At 45.3% G+C, this 15,162-nt stretch overlaps 1 protein-coding gene and 1 long non-coding RNA gene across 40 annotated transcripts in view; one reads left to right on the top strand and one right to left on the bottom strand.

The window, feature by feature from the left end:
- MAGI1 (membrane associated guanylate kinase, WW and PDZ domain containing 1) overlaps positions 1-15,162 on the top strand; it is a 475,361-nt gene that overhangs the window by 100,023 nt on the left and 360,176 nt on the right. The gene's annotated exons all lie outside the window — the stretch shown is intronic.
- LOC310838190 overlaps positions 1-15,162 on the bottom strand; it is a 582,108-nt gene that overhangs the window by 1,378 nt on the left and 565,568 nt on the right. The gene's annotated exons all lie outside the window — the stretch shown is intronic.

Below are 15,162 nucleotides of genomic sequence, written 5' to 3' on the forward strand. Positions count from 1 at the left end.
ATAACAGAGAAGGTATTTAAGATCTGCTGTTATGGCCCCAGGATCGAGCTTTTAAAAGTTGTATTTAAATTGTAACGATTCTTACTTTAAAAACAACTCCGAATAAATTCACATTCTTCACTTGTTTAATTCTATGCAAGGTATGGGAAGCCTCAGTCTTGGGGACCAATACTCTAGACTTCTCTACCTGGACCCCAGGGCTTTCCCCAAGCCACATCCCTCACCTGCTTGGCTTTGCATCCTCTTGAGTGCTTTTGCCTGGCTCAAATGTGTCCTTCAACTCTTGTAATGCTTCTTACTCATCTGGATAAAGGAATGTGTGAATGTAAAGAAACTAGTCTCTGCTTGCAACCTGTCGCTGCTCTGCTCGTTTCAGCCCTCTTCTGGTTCTGGGAGATGGGAGCTTGTCACAACAGGAGAGGAGACACCCATGACTCTTCACCATCCAGACTCATTTCTGTCTCTTGGCCACCCTTCTCCCACTCACTGGATTTTGCCTCAGATTCTGAACTTCTTTCTGTCCCAAACTCTCCCAGCTCACTATGTCCTGCTACCTTTTCAGCTTCCGACGCCTCCTCTTCCTGGTCTTCTCCCTGTGATCACTCATCGTTGTTCCACCACCAATCCCCAGGTGATTAGCCTTCTTCCCTTGGGGGTTCCCTAGCTAGTTCACTCTACCATTCTTCCATGAGCAACCTGTCCATGACAGCTAATTACTAAATTTACTGAGGATATTCATGTTTTATATACTGTATTGGCCTGAATATAAGCATCACTTTCCCACCAAATTCCAACTGTGAGAAGTTAAAGTGTGGCTTATATTCACGACCTTACGGTAGGCAGTCAGGAGCGCAGGGCAAACAGTGCCAGGAGTGCGGCACAGCAGCGCCCGCCCTGCACCTAGTCCCCCGTCCTCTCCCCCAAGGCCAGAAAGGGAGAGAGCAAGGAGTGGAAAAGGCCACCGACAACACGGCCTGGCTGCTGCCCCCCCCCCCGCCAAGTATGCAGCCAGGAGCAGCAAGGAATGGAGCAGCTTATATTTGGGTATTTTTTTAAAAAATTCTCTCCCCCCTCCAATTTTAAAGGTACGGCTTATATTCAGGCCAGTATGGTATGTATGGGATTTTAGAGATGTTGTATTTATTGTTGTATTGATGTACGACTATCGGTCCTGGGACGGTGTGATGAGGGTGAGTTGCAAATGCCATTGATTGATTGATTGATTGATTGATTGATTGATTAATATAACAGTTTGGTATTTGGTGTTTTTTTTAAGAAAAAAACCTTGTGTTTAAAAAGTGGTTTCAAAATGTTATGTAGCAAACAAACAAGTTGGAAGTAAAGCAAGCATCCTATATTGCCATTATAGCTCATCAACTCTCCAGGAAAGCCATCATTTATCCCTTTGTTTTTAATACCACTTCAGATGCGTCTTAAAGGCTGCAGTTGCTGTAAGAAAGCAGTTCCCACTTTGCTGCTAGTGATTCAGGAGCTCTTGCCTAGATGTTTCAGTCCAGTTCAGCTGGTTTTGGCATAAGCTTTCCTATTCCTTTCAACTAAGTTCGTGATCATCATTTTAAGCGTACAGACCTTAGCTTGCATTGTGAGCAAGCGGCAATAAAGAAATCTAGATCTCTGCTCTTTGGGGCGGGCTAAGTGTTCATGCTTTTGTGGAGTCTGGAGCTGTAGTATAGTACTCTGAAAAAGTACACGAGGATAAGGATTACAGTGAATCGTGCACTATGCCTACGCATGTTTGCTTAGGTTTCACAGTGTTCATAACACCCACTGCCAATACAGGCTAAATATCCAGAAAACAGTCTCATCCAAAACAGTTAGTGCTAACATTCTTGAGATCAATCACAAGAGTAGGGTCGAATCAAGGCCTTCGATGTTTCCTGTTTTATGCGACTTTCTTAGCTCTGTTGCCAGTTCCTGAATCATAGCTCCGTTTCCTATGTTGTCAGCTTCTTCTGCACTTCGTTTAGAGCCAATCTGTCTCCTGGAGGAGTCTCTGGCAGGAATTGTGGGTGATATTAATTAGAACTCGCTGCCTGCTCTAATATCTGCGGTAACGTCTGCTTTGAAGATTTGCCTGCTGACCATGGTAGTTAACCGGAGCCTCCATGTTTGCAAGCAGGAAAGCAGATGCTGGAGTTGATGACAAGCTGCTTGGGTTGTAAGCTTTCCAGAAGTATCTGGCTGGCCAATGCTGGAAGTGAATACTGATAGCTTACCTGAAGGCTATTTTTGTGAGGCCCTAAATCTTCATCCCATGCAATCCCAGTTTGCTGCTGTTTAGATGTTGCTGGACTACATCTCCCATCAGCTCTGACTCCTGCCCCTGCTGGCTTGGGCTGATGGGAGTTGTAGTCAAGTAACACTTGAGGGGTACTAGGTTAAGGAAGCCTAGACTAGGCTGTTTTCAAAGGACATTGGTATTAATTTGTGGGCCCCCACAGTGGTCACTCTTTCTAGCTGTGTTGCATTGCTCCTGCTTTGTCCTACTCCATATGAGTGGTCATCTTCTACAGTTACCTGATGGCTTGGAGCTGTCTGGCCTGTTCTGAATCCGTTGGTCTCATAAAACCTGTGTACATAAGCAGCGCTAGAGTGAGGCTATCAGACCATCGGTGAGGAAAGCCTGAGTTCTTGCTATCTCTGGCATGCATTACACTTAACACTTGGCCTTTCTTTGGGAATCTTACTGAGGAGAACTTTGTTTCTTTTTAATATCAGTCTGCAGGGATGATAATATCCTGTGTGAGATGTCAGAAGCATCTGAGATCATTGATGCAGGCAGATTTATTTTTCTCCCCTTCTGCCGGAGAATTAAGACACCATAAGCTTTTTATTTGCATTAAATCATGGGTGTCTGCCGACATCTGAATCCCCTGGTTTTCAGCTGTTTATGTGCATATTTTACAGCCATTAACAGCGCAACCTGGGGGCGGTTCTGAGTCGGAGATGTTCGTTCTTCAAAGTCCTTCTTAATACCACTCTACTCCCTCTTGACGGGTTTCCCCAAACCCACCCGCTGGATGTCTCCAGTGCCTCTCTCTCCTCTTCCCGCGCTCCTAATGCTTCCTAATGACCGCAAGTTATCCATACTGATGGAAGTGGCGCCAGGCAAGGGAGCAGAGGCATGAAAGGAGATATAATAGAATGTGCCTGTGACTGAAATCGTGGTTAATGTGTCTAAGGTATGTGTAGGCTGGAGTCTTCTGCCTGGTCTGAAAGCTGAGTGGGTTTCCCTCCCTTCTTTTGTTAAACAAGATTATTCTACTTTTTGAGGACCTTGCCAGTCCCAGTACTCTTTTTGTCTTGCCATGCTAGCTGTCCAGGAGGAAAAACAAATAACTTCCAGGACCAGGAATTGCAAAAAGCAGGAATTGCAACAAGAAACCGGTTTCAGAGCCTTTACGGTCTTACCTCAGTACTTACAGAGTCAGAAGGGGTCCCTGTGGTTATCTAGTCCAACCCTCTGCAATGAAGGAATCTCAACTAAAGCATCCATGACAGATAGCCATCCAACCTCAATTAAAAAATACTGTATTTTTCGCTCTATAAGATGCACCAGACCACAAGACGTACCTAGTTTTTGCAGGAGGAAAACAAGGGAAAAAAATTCTGAATCTCAGAAGCCAGAACAGCAAGAGGGATCGCTGCGCAGTGAAAGCAGCAATCCCGCTTGCTGTTCTGGCTTCTGGGATAGCCACGCAGCCTGCGTTCACTCCATAAGACGCACACACATTTCCCCTTACTTTTAAGGAGGGAAAAAGTGAGTCTTATAGAGCAAAAAATACGGCACCCAACTTAGCTTATTTTTAAGTGTACAGTGCAGCACAAGTAGAGTTCTGCCTTTGCAGTGGGACTTCCTCTCCCTCTCCTCTCTTCTCCTTGTGTGCCTCCAAGGTCTGCTCTGGAGGAGCCCCCAATGCTGTGCAGTAAATTTTGAGGATACTTGAGGGGCTGCAGGGGGGAGTTCCATTGCACAAGTGGAAATATGCTGTGCAAGTGGAACAGCAGCATTGGATACCAATCCTATGATTGCCCTACCTCCCATGGGCTTTGGTTGGATTGGCATCTCGTATGATTCACTGGTTCAAGAGACAACTGTGGGCAGTAAGAGGGGCTTCTCTGCGGTGGCACCCTCTCTGTGGAATCACCTCCCCTGGAATTCAGAGGTGTTTGTGCTGTGGTGTTTCAGCACCTTCTGCCAGGCGATTGCTGGTATTTAATTCTGGAGGTGGCATATTAATTTGCTCAGGATTGCCAACTCTCAGGGACTGGACATTGGAGGAGGAATGGTGGAGTCTGCCCCCTCCCCCTGCACTTCCCGGAGAAGAGGGAGACAGTATAGATTTAGAACAGTGGTTTGCAGAAGGTCATAGTTTAGAGGCCGCAGAGGGGAGAAGCTGGGAAATATAGGGTGAAGATCAGGAGCAGGAAGAAGAAGCACCAGGGGAGAGACAGCTGACAGACTTAGTGTCTTTAGACAGCATTCTTGACCCCCCTCTCCCAGGACACGGCGTGCTTTGAGAATAGCAGAACAGAAAGCTCAGAGGCAGAAAACACAGGTTAGCTGGTGCAGGGATGACGTAGAATAGAAGAGACAGAGGGGGGGGGGACTTTACTTGGAGTAATAATAATATATATTTTTTTATTTATATCCCGCCCTCCCCAGCCGAAGCCGGGCTCGGAGTGGCTAATAACAGTAAAAATAACAGAGTTTACACAAAATCAAAATCACAATCAATTAATTGAAATCTGTTCTAAAATCAATTCGTTCTAAAATCAATTCAGAGTCAAATTAATGGCAACCATTGGGCTAGAGTCCTATGAGGATTACAGAAGGAGAGAGGGGGTCAGACTGTGCCTTGGCCAAAGGCCTGGTGGAACAGCTCTGTCTTGCAGGCCCTGTGGAAAGACGTCAAGTCGCTCAGGGCCCTAGTCTCTTGGGACAGAGCATTCCACCAGATCGGGGCCACAGCCAAAAAAGCCCTGGCTCTGGTTGAGGCCAGCCCTGTGGCCCAGGACCTCCAAGATGTTTTTATTTGAAGACCATAAGGTCCTCTGTAGGACATACCATTATCTAAGACAGTGTTTCCCAACCTTTTTTGGGCAAAGGCACACTTGTTTCATGAAAAAAATCTTGAGGCACACCACCATTAGAAAATGTTTAAAAAATTAACTCTGTGCCTATATTGACTATATATAAAGTAACTCTCTTTAATAGGAATCAAATAAACACAAAGAAAATATTTTATAATTACTTTATTATGAAATAGTAAGTAAACAGAAATATGAAAAATTATAAAATACTTTATTCAGTGCGCCTTTTGTCCCTCTCTTCGAAATGCTCCAACTCAATGTTCCTCCGCGGGCTGGCCATTGGAGAGCCGTGTCGCCCACACCGCAGCCCAATACAATATGAACCCTCCCCTCGCAAGCGGCAACCCCTCCACACTCCCCACCTTAAGCCTCCACACGCGCCCTGCCCAAAGAGATGCCCGCCCGCGAGGGGATCCTTTACCTCAGCATCCCGCCCAAAAAAAAAAAAAAAAAAAAAGAGGGCGGGAGACTGCGGTCCCTCAGAGGCTGGGCGTTAGGAAGAAGCAGCCGCCTTCATCCAAGCAGGAGCAGCAGCAGCTGTAGCTGTAGTAGCGCCAAGCTGTGCCGGGGTGTGCCCATGAGGGGAGGGAGGGGAGAGAGAGGAGAGGCAGCAGGTCGCCCTCTTAAGTCACACGCGCGCAGGCACCACCACGCATCCCTCGCGCCCTCTCGCAGAGCCCCTGCTCAGCACCTCCCGCCTCGGGGACGCCTGTCATGAGCCGCTGAGAGGCCGCCAAGCCTCCAGGCTGCTCCCATTCAGCCTTAGGCGCGCGCCCGCCTCGGGGAAAGCGGTGCTGGGAGGCGGAGAGAGAGAGAGAGAGAGGACGCCGCTGGCCGCGTCCCACCCTCAGTCAGTTGGCTCGGAGCTACTGAGGAGAGGGAGGTGGAGACGACGGCGCGTCTGTTCCGCTCGGGGCCAGCGCGCCCCCGCCCCCTCTCCAGAATCCCCAACTAAATACGATGCGCTAAGGGAGGGGGGAGAACCCACCCACAAAGAGGACGCCTTTCTGCAGGGCGCCTAAGACCTCTCGCCGCCCGACTCGCCCGCCTCCCTCCCACGGCACACCAGGCAACGTCTCGCGGCACACTAGTGTGCCGCGGAACACCGGTTGGGAAACACTGATCTAAGAGAAACGGCATTTCTACGTTCTCTCTCTGTGAATATTGAATAAAGGACTCTTTTTGTTTTTCTACTTCTTGGCTGCCACCGTGGGAGGGATCAGATTCCCTGAAGCCTTGACACCAAGGTATTTTATTCTTTGTAGATTTCCCTGTTGTGTCAATATTTATTTTATTCAATTGATTCTCTCCCCCACCAGTTGTGCACAGCTTTGGGATGTTATATGAAAGGTAGTACAAAATATTTAAATTACTTAAAAAAACAATACTTAAAAACAAACATCGTGGGTAGTGAAGAGAGGAGGGTTAAAACCAAGTTCGTTCAACAGTCTGAAAACTGGATGTCAATGAGGGAATGCCAGCGTGAAGAATGCTTAACAAAGAAAAGTCCGTGGGAGTTCATAATTGATGATTGAGAGGAGTTTTTATTAATTAGTACATTAGCAGATCACTATCATGCTCCAGTTTCATGTGTTTTAAAAAAACCCTGAGAACTTAACTCGGCAGGGGAAAATGCCACTAATGATTTATTGTGCATGCTTATATAAGGAACACAACATTTAAGTTCATAAAAAATATTAACCATTAAAATTAAAAAGGAGAGACAGATTGCATGGATAAGGTGGTGCTAAAGACAATGAGATAGTTGGCTGCAGTGCAAGTGGGGCGAGGGCTGTTGGGCTCAGGTCCTGCTAGTTGCAAGCTTCCCATGGCCACCTGGTTGGCCAAGATGAGAACATGATGCTGGACCAGAGGGAACTTTGACTTGATCCACCAGGACTCTTCTTACTTTGATTTCATCTTACTTTCTGTGATTTTCCAACTGCAAAAAGCAAGTGGATTAGATGTTCTCCTTCAACCCCCTAGAAATCTGCTCACTATGTTTTGTTCCAAGTTTACCTTTTGGATGGGGCAAGAAGGGGAGCATGGCCGCAACCAAATCCGTATGATGACCCTTTTGGGGGGTGGGGGTGGAGTTGGCTGGTTAGAAATCAGAAGCTGGCAATTTTATCATCTTGTCCCGACATTGATCTCTAACCAGATGTGGGTCATTTTTCACAGGTATTAAGAGCCTTGCTGTTTCATAAACTGATAGGTAGCGGCGGAACTACAGAAAATATGGGGTGGGAGACGGGGTATCATTCCATCTAGAAGGCTGAAAAGCTTGCACAGACAGAACTTTTGTCGTAGTGTGACATTGAACCCCCCCCCCTTAGTGTGTGTTGATTTTCATTATTGGCTGCATATGAAGAAGGGCCAAAAAAGACCCTTCCACCAATTTGGCTGTGGCCAACTTCCATTTAGATTCTCCACTCTGAACAATTTTCTGCAGTAACAACTCCTTGCTGTCATGTGACACCTGTAGTTTTGCTGTGTGCGCCCGTTATCTGCATTTCCTATTCCCCTTTTCCTATTGTTTTCTCAGAGATTCATAAACATCATTATAAAATGCAAACCACTTAGATTTCTTGGGCAGAAAGGCAATACAGTGGTACCTCAGGTTACAGACGCTTCAGATTACAGACTCCGCTAACCCAGAAATAGTGCTTCTGGTTAAGAACTTTGCTTCAGTATGAGAACAGAAATTGCACGCTGGCAGCAGGAGGCCCCATTAGCTAAAGTGGTACCACAGCTTAAGAACTGTTTCAAGTTAAGAACGGAACTTCAGAACAAATTAAGTTCTTAACCCAAGGTACCACTGTACATAAATGGAGTGAACAAATTCGTAAAACTCAGCTAGCTAGCTCCTCATCTATTCAGACTGGAGTAAGGAGATGGGCAAAAACTCTTCAAGTAGTCTGGTAGGGGAAGAGTCATAGCTCAGCGGTAAAGCCTGTGTTATGTATGGATGATATCCCAGATTTAATCCCTGGCACCTCCAGGTATGGCTAAGAAAGAAACCCTGGAGAGCAATTGACCGTACAGTGGTACCTCAGGTTATGAACTTAATTCGTTCTGGAGGTCTGTACTTAACCTGAAACTGTTCTTAACCAGAAGCACCACTTTAGCTAATGCGGCCTCCCGCTGCTGCCGTGCAGCCGGAGCACAATTTCTGTTCTCATCCTGAAGCAAAGTTCTTAACCCGAGGTACTATTTCTGGGTTAGGAGAGTCTGTAACGTGAAGCGTATGTAACATGAGGTACCACTGTACTGTGCTAGGTGGAGCACTTCTTATATTACTGTAGCACAGAGCTGGATGGGCCAACCAGGCCTCCCCATGTGGCCTGCCAGGCCATTGTGCCCCACGCAAGCCCAGCTGCCCTATACCTGATGCACTATATGCAATCAGGTGTGGGGCAAGAAAAGTTGCAGCTGGTCCCCCAAAAGGGTTTGCGGGGCTGCTGATCAGCCTGTGAAATCCTTTGCAAGTTGCTTTTGAGCCCTGCCTATCGGCTGACTTTTGAGGCGTCAAAGCGTAAAGCAGGGCTCTCTGTAAGAATCAAGGCTCAGCTAATTGTCAGTGCTTGGAAAGAGCCAGAGTCCCACTGAGGACATTACAAAGGAGTAAAGAATTAATAGCAACTTCAAGTGAAATGAGATTTGCTGTCACCCATGTCTTCATTTTAATGTTAAAAGCCTTGAAAGCTCAAACACACATGAAAAGGAGGGAATTTCCCCCCATGTTTTCATATCATTTCACACTTAAAAAGAAATCAGTTTATGATATATGCTGGCTGACTCATGATTTTTGGACGCTTGCATTTGGCGCTGTTCCTTAGCCACATTCTGTAAAACTGGTAGCCGTTTCGCCTCTCCTGTTGGCGGCTGAGCATAGTGGCCGGCTGCCAAGACTGCAGTGAAATCCAAGAAAGGCTAGACTTCATTATAACTGCTGTAAGGAATGATTGGAATAGTTAATAATCCTCTCACCTCCTTTTTCTTAAAGTCATTGGGACAAAACCTTGAGGTGGATTTTTTGTTTGCTATCGAGTTCAACATTCTGGTGTATTAGGAAGTTGATCTGCAAAAGTGGTATGAGAATCTGAACTTTTAAAATATATATTTTTTGCATTGAAAGATATTATTGTCTAATTTTTTAAAATTAAGTTTCTTACCAGATCTGTGGTTGTAAATTTTGAACATAGTAGCAAATTGGTTTGTGTATATTGGCGGTGATGGTGGGGATTTGCACTTGGGATATGATCTCTTTTTTTCCTGTTTTAACTAGAAATGGAAGCAAAACAGGATCCTGCAAGTAGTGCAGTATTTCTGGTAACACCAGGTCCATAACATGCTTCTGTACACTGGCACGATTGTTTGATAGACGCAGTCATCAGTGGGTGGACTGATAGTGGTAAGAGAATGCAAGATAATTCATGCAGAATAGGCCAAAATAAATGTTAGAGTTGTGAAAGTCTCTGTGTATGTGTGAATGAGAGAGAACGGTGATCTCCTCCTACTTTTAAAAAAAGAAATAAGGAGGATTAGTTGGTTGGAACTCCTGTGTATGTGTTAGATCTCTAGGGCCCCAGTAGCATCCTACAAATCCTACTAATGCTTTGAAGCCACTCCCATCCATACAAACCATATCCTGCTTGCTCTACTAATGTAGTACCCTCTAAGCAACCATGATGGGTAAATGGAAGCTTCATGTTCAGAAGAGGTCTGCCTTTTATGTGCAACTGAAGTGTGTAAATAGATTTCCTCTTAAGAGGTTGTACCAAACTGAAGAGCTTGTTTCTTTGGGCAGACGTAATAGGCACAGCTTGGTTGTAGAGGGACTGTTGTGCTGGAAATCAAAGATCACAACAAACACTATCAAATCTCTTGCTAATCCCACCTGTGCAGGATGAAATAAAGCAAAGATTTCCATATTTAGCAAGGGTTCTGTTCTTAAAACAAAAACAAATATGGTGTGTTTCAATGCAATTGAGACTTGCACAAAGCCAGCCCATTATCCTTTCATCTCTTCTTCAAATAAGCTAATAGCTTAGTGATTACATTTAATGGCATGAGAGCTTTTTGTATCTGTTCCCTCTTGCCATATTTCTTTGACAACTGTAAATATGTCCGTTGCGGACAGAGGTATAATTTTGCATCCTATCCATGGCTGCAAAATAGGTGGTTGCCAGGTCACTCCTGGCACCTTCTGAGATTTGGCTATGAGGACAAGGAGGATAAAGTTCTGGGGAAGGACACTGTGTCTTATTTGCCGTACGTATTGAGAAGAGAAATGGAGAATCAATAAGTGAGCTGTTTGCCGACCAGTTCCCCATGGCAGCTCATTTTAGGGAAATGTAGAAAAATTATATTATATTATGTGGTAACTGATAAATATAAGCTGGATCCTCAAGCTGAATGAGGGAGACTCAAGTTGAAGCTACTTTTGGGAACTTTGTAAGCTACGTCTCCAAGAAATTCCCCCATGTCTCCTAGTTGTATAACAAAGTTATGATACAGAGCAGGGATGGGAAACTTGGTGTCTTCCACATTCTGCTAGACTAGAATTCCCATCATCTTAGAGCACCAAGTATGCTGGCTGGGGATGATGGGATTTACAGTGTCACAGGATCCCCATCCTTGATACAGAGACTGAGTGCCCCAGGGTTATCTAATGATTTTCTTGGCAGAGTATAGGTTCAAATCTAGGTCTCCCCAGACAAAAATCCAACAGTCTATGCTAGAATAGCCAGTGTGGTTCCTTCCAGTCGTTACCAACTCCTGCTCTCACCAACCCCAGCAAAAGCAGCCAGTATTCAAGGGGTTATGGGACTTGTCATCACAGTGGCTGAGGTGCACATAGAAGCCCATGGTAGAGCCATTATGCAAATGGAATCTTTCTGCATTTATTTATTCTGAAAGGTAGACGAGGGCACTGGCGGAGGAAGAGGAGTGTGCAGGGAGCACACCGCTCCGGCAGCGTGATCCCGGCACGGTGACATCGCGGCTGCCTCCCCTGCCTGTGCTGGGTGCCCCACCCTCCGCAGGCAGCACGCCCCACCCCTGCGGGGGGCTTACCACACCCCCAGGATGCGCGCCAGCCCTGCCCCCACCTGCTCTCTGCCCCCTGGTGCCGGAGCATGAAATTCCGCCACTGGATGAGCGTGATATAAATGCTTACCTGTAGCAACATCAAGTGATGATACTTGACAAAATGCATGTGTTTTACGTGTGGTTTGCATGTCTGAAATTTTGGAAAGCCTGTGTAGAGTCAGGGGCAGCAGACAGTGAAGAGAGGAATAGCATTCTAAATCACCATAGCCAGGAACCACTTCCATCAGGCCCTGCCAATGACATCTGTAAGGTTTTCCTTCGCCATCAATCTGCCACACCACTGTCCACCCTGTTCTGCAGCTGATTTTTTTTTTGGGGGGGGCTGCAAAAGTGGGAGATAGAACTGGCAAACATCCCCTCCCTGTCTCTTGCATTGATTCGTCTGCTGGATTCTTCTGCGACCACAAGGGCACCAATAGGATGTTACCCTCCAGTTCTTTAGGATGCCTTCTTCTAATTCATGTGAATGAGAATCAGAAGTGGACATTATTGCAATGGAAACTGGGAAATCCTTGACTTTAAGGTCAACAGATTGCCAGGTATTCATTAAAATAATTTCCCCATCTCTCCATCCTATCCCCCTTTAAAATAACTCTGTGTGAGCATAATACAAAACTGGGATCTCTTTTATTTTAGATACTAAAATTCCTGGGTGCTTTCTTTTTCAAACACTGTGTGTGAACAGTGTGCTGTTCGGTTCTCTAAAACTGGGTATTTTAGCCCAAGCTGCACCTTGGGTCCCATATGTCTTCCATCATGGAAAAGTTTTTCACAATGGACTTGTTGTTTTTTAAAGGAGCACCACACTTAATGGATAACATTGTCCAAGGCCTATAAAGAAATTAGGGGAAATTTCAGCAACATAAGCAGAATGTTGGCTGGCCTGCCCTTTGTAACAATTGATGAGGAATGAGAACAACAAGAAAACTAATTTGTTCTTCTAGTATATACTAAAAAAAAAAACCCCACCAACACCTCACAATTTGTCCAGCCTGAAGAAGCACTTTCAGTTTTGCAAAGCTTGTAGATACAATGACATTGAGGTGACTTGCAGAATAAGAGGGTGGAGAATAAACTTTTTGTATTGTTTCCAATAGCATAGAAATGTTTTGCCACAAAGAAGCAAAATACCACTTTGCACATACCCCCCCTTCAATATGAATACTTCCTTCCCTCCTGCATAAAAAAGGTTTGCAAACTCAAAAGAATAAATTCCAGTTTGTCTGTCTCTGGTGTGCTGATGATGTAGCTGACACATCACCAATTATACAGTGTTCTGCTGCGTATAAACGTTTGTTTGCAGAAGGTGATTTAAATGAAAAATGCTTGGTACAGGGAAGAAACATTGAAGCCCATGTACCAAACAGGTTAATCATTGGCAAACCCAGCAGCCTAGCAATCCCACAAGCCTTTGCAAGTGCAATCCCAGGAAACCTTGCACTAACTGTTGAGGCCAGTGGAGAGTTGAAGTTTGAGCAAGGAGGTTTGGAAGGAGCGACTGCAGTGGAATTTGACAGGGTTTGGCATCTGGTAAGTGCTGCTGGTTTTTAAAAGGGTTTCCAGAGGTTTAGAGGGTGTTTGCAGGCTTTTCCAATGGTGTTTCAAATATACAGGATTTCACGTAAACGTTTGGTGCCTCAGAACATAACCCCCACAGGAATTGGGAGTTGCCTTTACAATTAAAACAAAAACCGGGCATGATAAAAGATCTCCCTAGCCATTGTCACAGTGTGGACAAGTTTCACGTGGCCAGGAATTGGGAAATCTCCCCACACCAGCCTGTCACTTAATTTTATACTGTGTAGCTGGATAAAATATGGGACATGGTGATCGCATATAAACTTGCATAACGTATCCAGGCAGCCAGTTTGGTACCCTGCTCAAACAATTGAGTACATGGTGACCTGACTCGCTCTAATGCCTGCTTTAATTGCCACTGTGACAGTATCCAGTTATGGCTGCCTCCCAAAGACTTTTGTGTCACAGGCAACAGGCCACTACTGTGCGCATGTGCTGCCACTAATCTTCCCACATGCATGCATATAGCGAAAAGCTCACATGTGTGATTGCCACATGACCAACTGGCTTGCATGCGGATTGTGCACTGTTGCGCTTCTCCTTGAGAAGAAAAACGGTAGTTACAGATTAAATGCACACTGCTGCACGGAAATCTGTGTTGAGTGCGCTGTGCACATTCAAACTAGCATGTTGCATGAGGGTGAATGAAAAGAGACACCACTGCCATTCCTGGTCTGTGGCAATGTGGCCTTGCGGTTCACTTTTTTAAAAAATTAAAAGTTTATTGACATAAACGCATACAGAATAAAATTAAAGTGGTGGTTATGGTGAATAAAAATAAATGTGAAAGTAGAAAAATGAAACATAGATACAGAGGAGGGATAGAAAAAAAAGCAGGGAACTACTGAAAATACAATGCCACATTCAGTCGTCTCATATGAGAAGGAGAGGGAAGCGGGTGGCGCTGTGGTCTAAACCACTGAGCCTCTTGGCTTGGCGGTTCAAATCCCCACGACAGAGTGAGCTCCCGTTCCTCTGTTCTGGCTTTTGCCAGCCTAGCAGTTCAAAAGCACACCAGTGCAAGTAGATAAATAGGTACCGCTGTGGTGGGAAGGTAAACGGCATTTCCGTGTGCTCTGGCTTCTGTCATGGTGTTCTGTTGCTCCAGAAGAGGTTTAGTCATGCTGATCACATGACCCGGAAAGTTGTCTGTGGACAAACATTGGCTCCTTCGGCCTGAAAGCGAGATGAAAGCTGCAACCCCATTGTCGCCTTTGACTGGACTTAACTGTCCAGGGGTCCTTTACTTTTACCTTATGAGAAGAAAAAGATTGGTCCATTCAGTTCTAAATAAAACCCCTCCATATACTTTTCTGTAGAGCAGGGGTTTAGTGGGCTGTTCAGTTGAGTTAGCATAGGAGACAAACTAATACCATATCAAGTAAAAAAAGATCCATTTTTGATGAACCATGAAGGACTCTCTGTTTATACATCGGGTGTTCTGACAGTGCAGCCCCATACTTTCACTGGCCACTCCTCCTGGAAAGGAGGTGATTTGAACTTCCAGTGGGCAGCCACTTCTTCATGAAGGAACTACAGTCCATGTTGCCCTGAAGACCAAGAGCGCTCGCTCATATATGCGCATAATTGCAACTCAGAAGTGCAAGGGGAGAAATTTTATTTATCAGGGTGCTCCGTCAGCATGTTAGGAATTAAGCACCAAGGACCACTATGCCAATAAGTGTTTTACTCATCATTGTAGGCATTCGTCAACGTTATGGGTTTCTGTCTGCAGTTGCGATAAAAAGCCTGGCATGTTCTACAGAAGCAAGATAGCTTTTTCTTCCAGGAAGAGGTGTATTTAATGTGGAGAATGGATAAGATAAGCCATAGCTGTGGCATGATGGGCTCAATGTTTTATATTTTAAAAAATGGCTGTATCTTGCCAGTGGTATGCAATTAGATGCTTCCTAATGGAACTTGACTGGGCTTTTTGGGTAGAAACAGATGTTTGACTGGCAAGGTTTGGAAGAGCTTGGGAGTTCTCTGAGGAGTGATTTCCAGTTCTCCTCCATGTGCCTTCTCATCAGAAAAAGTGACATTCGTGCCTGTGCACCTGCCAGAATTCTTCAGTTCCAGACTTGGCAGTTCAGTGTGTTGAATGTGGGGGCTGCCCCTGAAAACCACTTTGAAACTTCTTCTGGTATTGGCTCCTTAATAGCTGGTAGTCTTGTTGATGTGCACGTTTTGGGTCGAGGGCTAATAATAAGGCTGGAATCTTATATATGCTTAACTCGTGTATAAGGGGGCTTCTAAGTAGGCGTGCATAAGATCGCACTGTAAGTTGAGGACAAACTGTAGTTGGAGAGCAGAACATAATGAGAGCCTGTGGTTCAATCCCTGATATCTCTCATT

The sequence above is a fragment of the Podarcis gaigeae genome (assembly GCF_964106915.1).
Source record: "Podarcis gaigeae genome assembly, chromosome: 2".
NCBI classification, from domain to species: Eukaryota; Metazoa; Chordata; class Lepidosauria; order Squamata; family Lacertidae; genus Podarcis; species Podarcis gaigeae.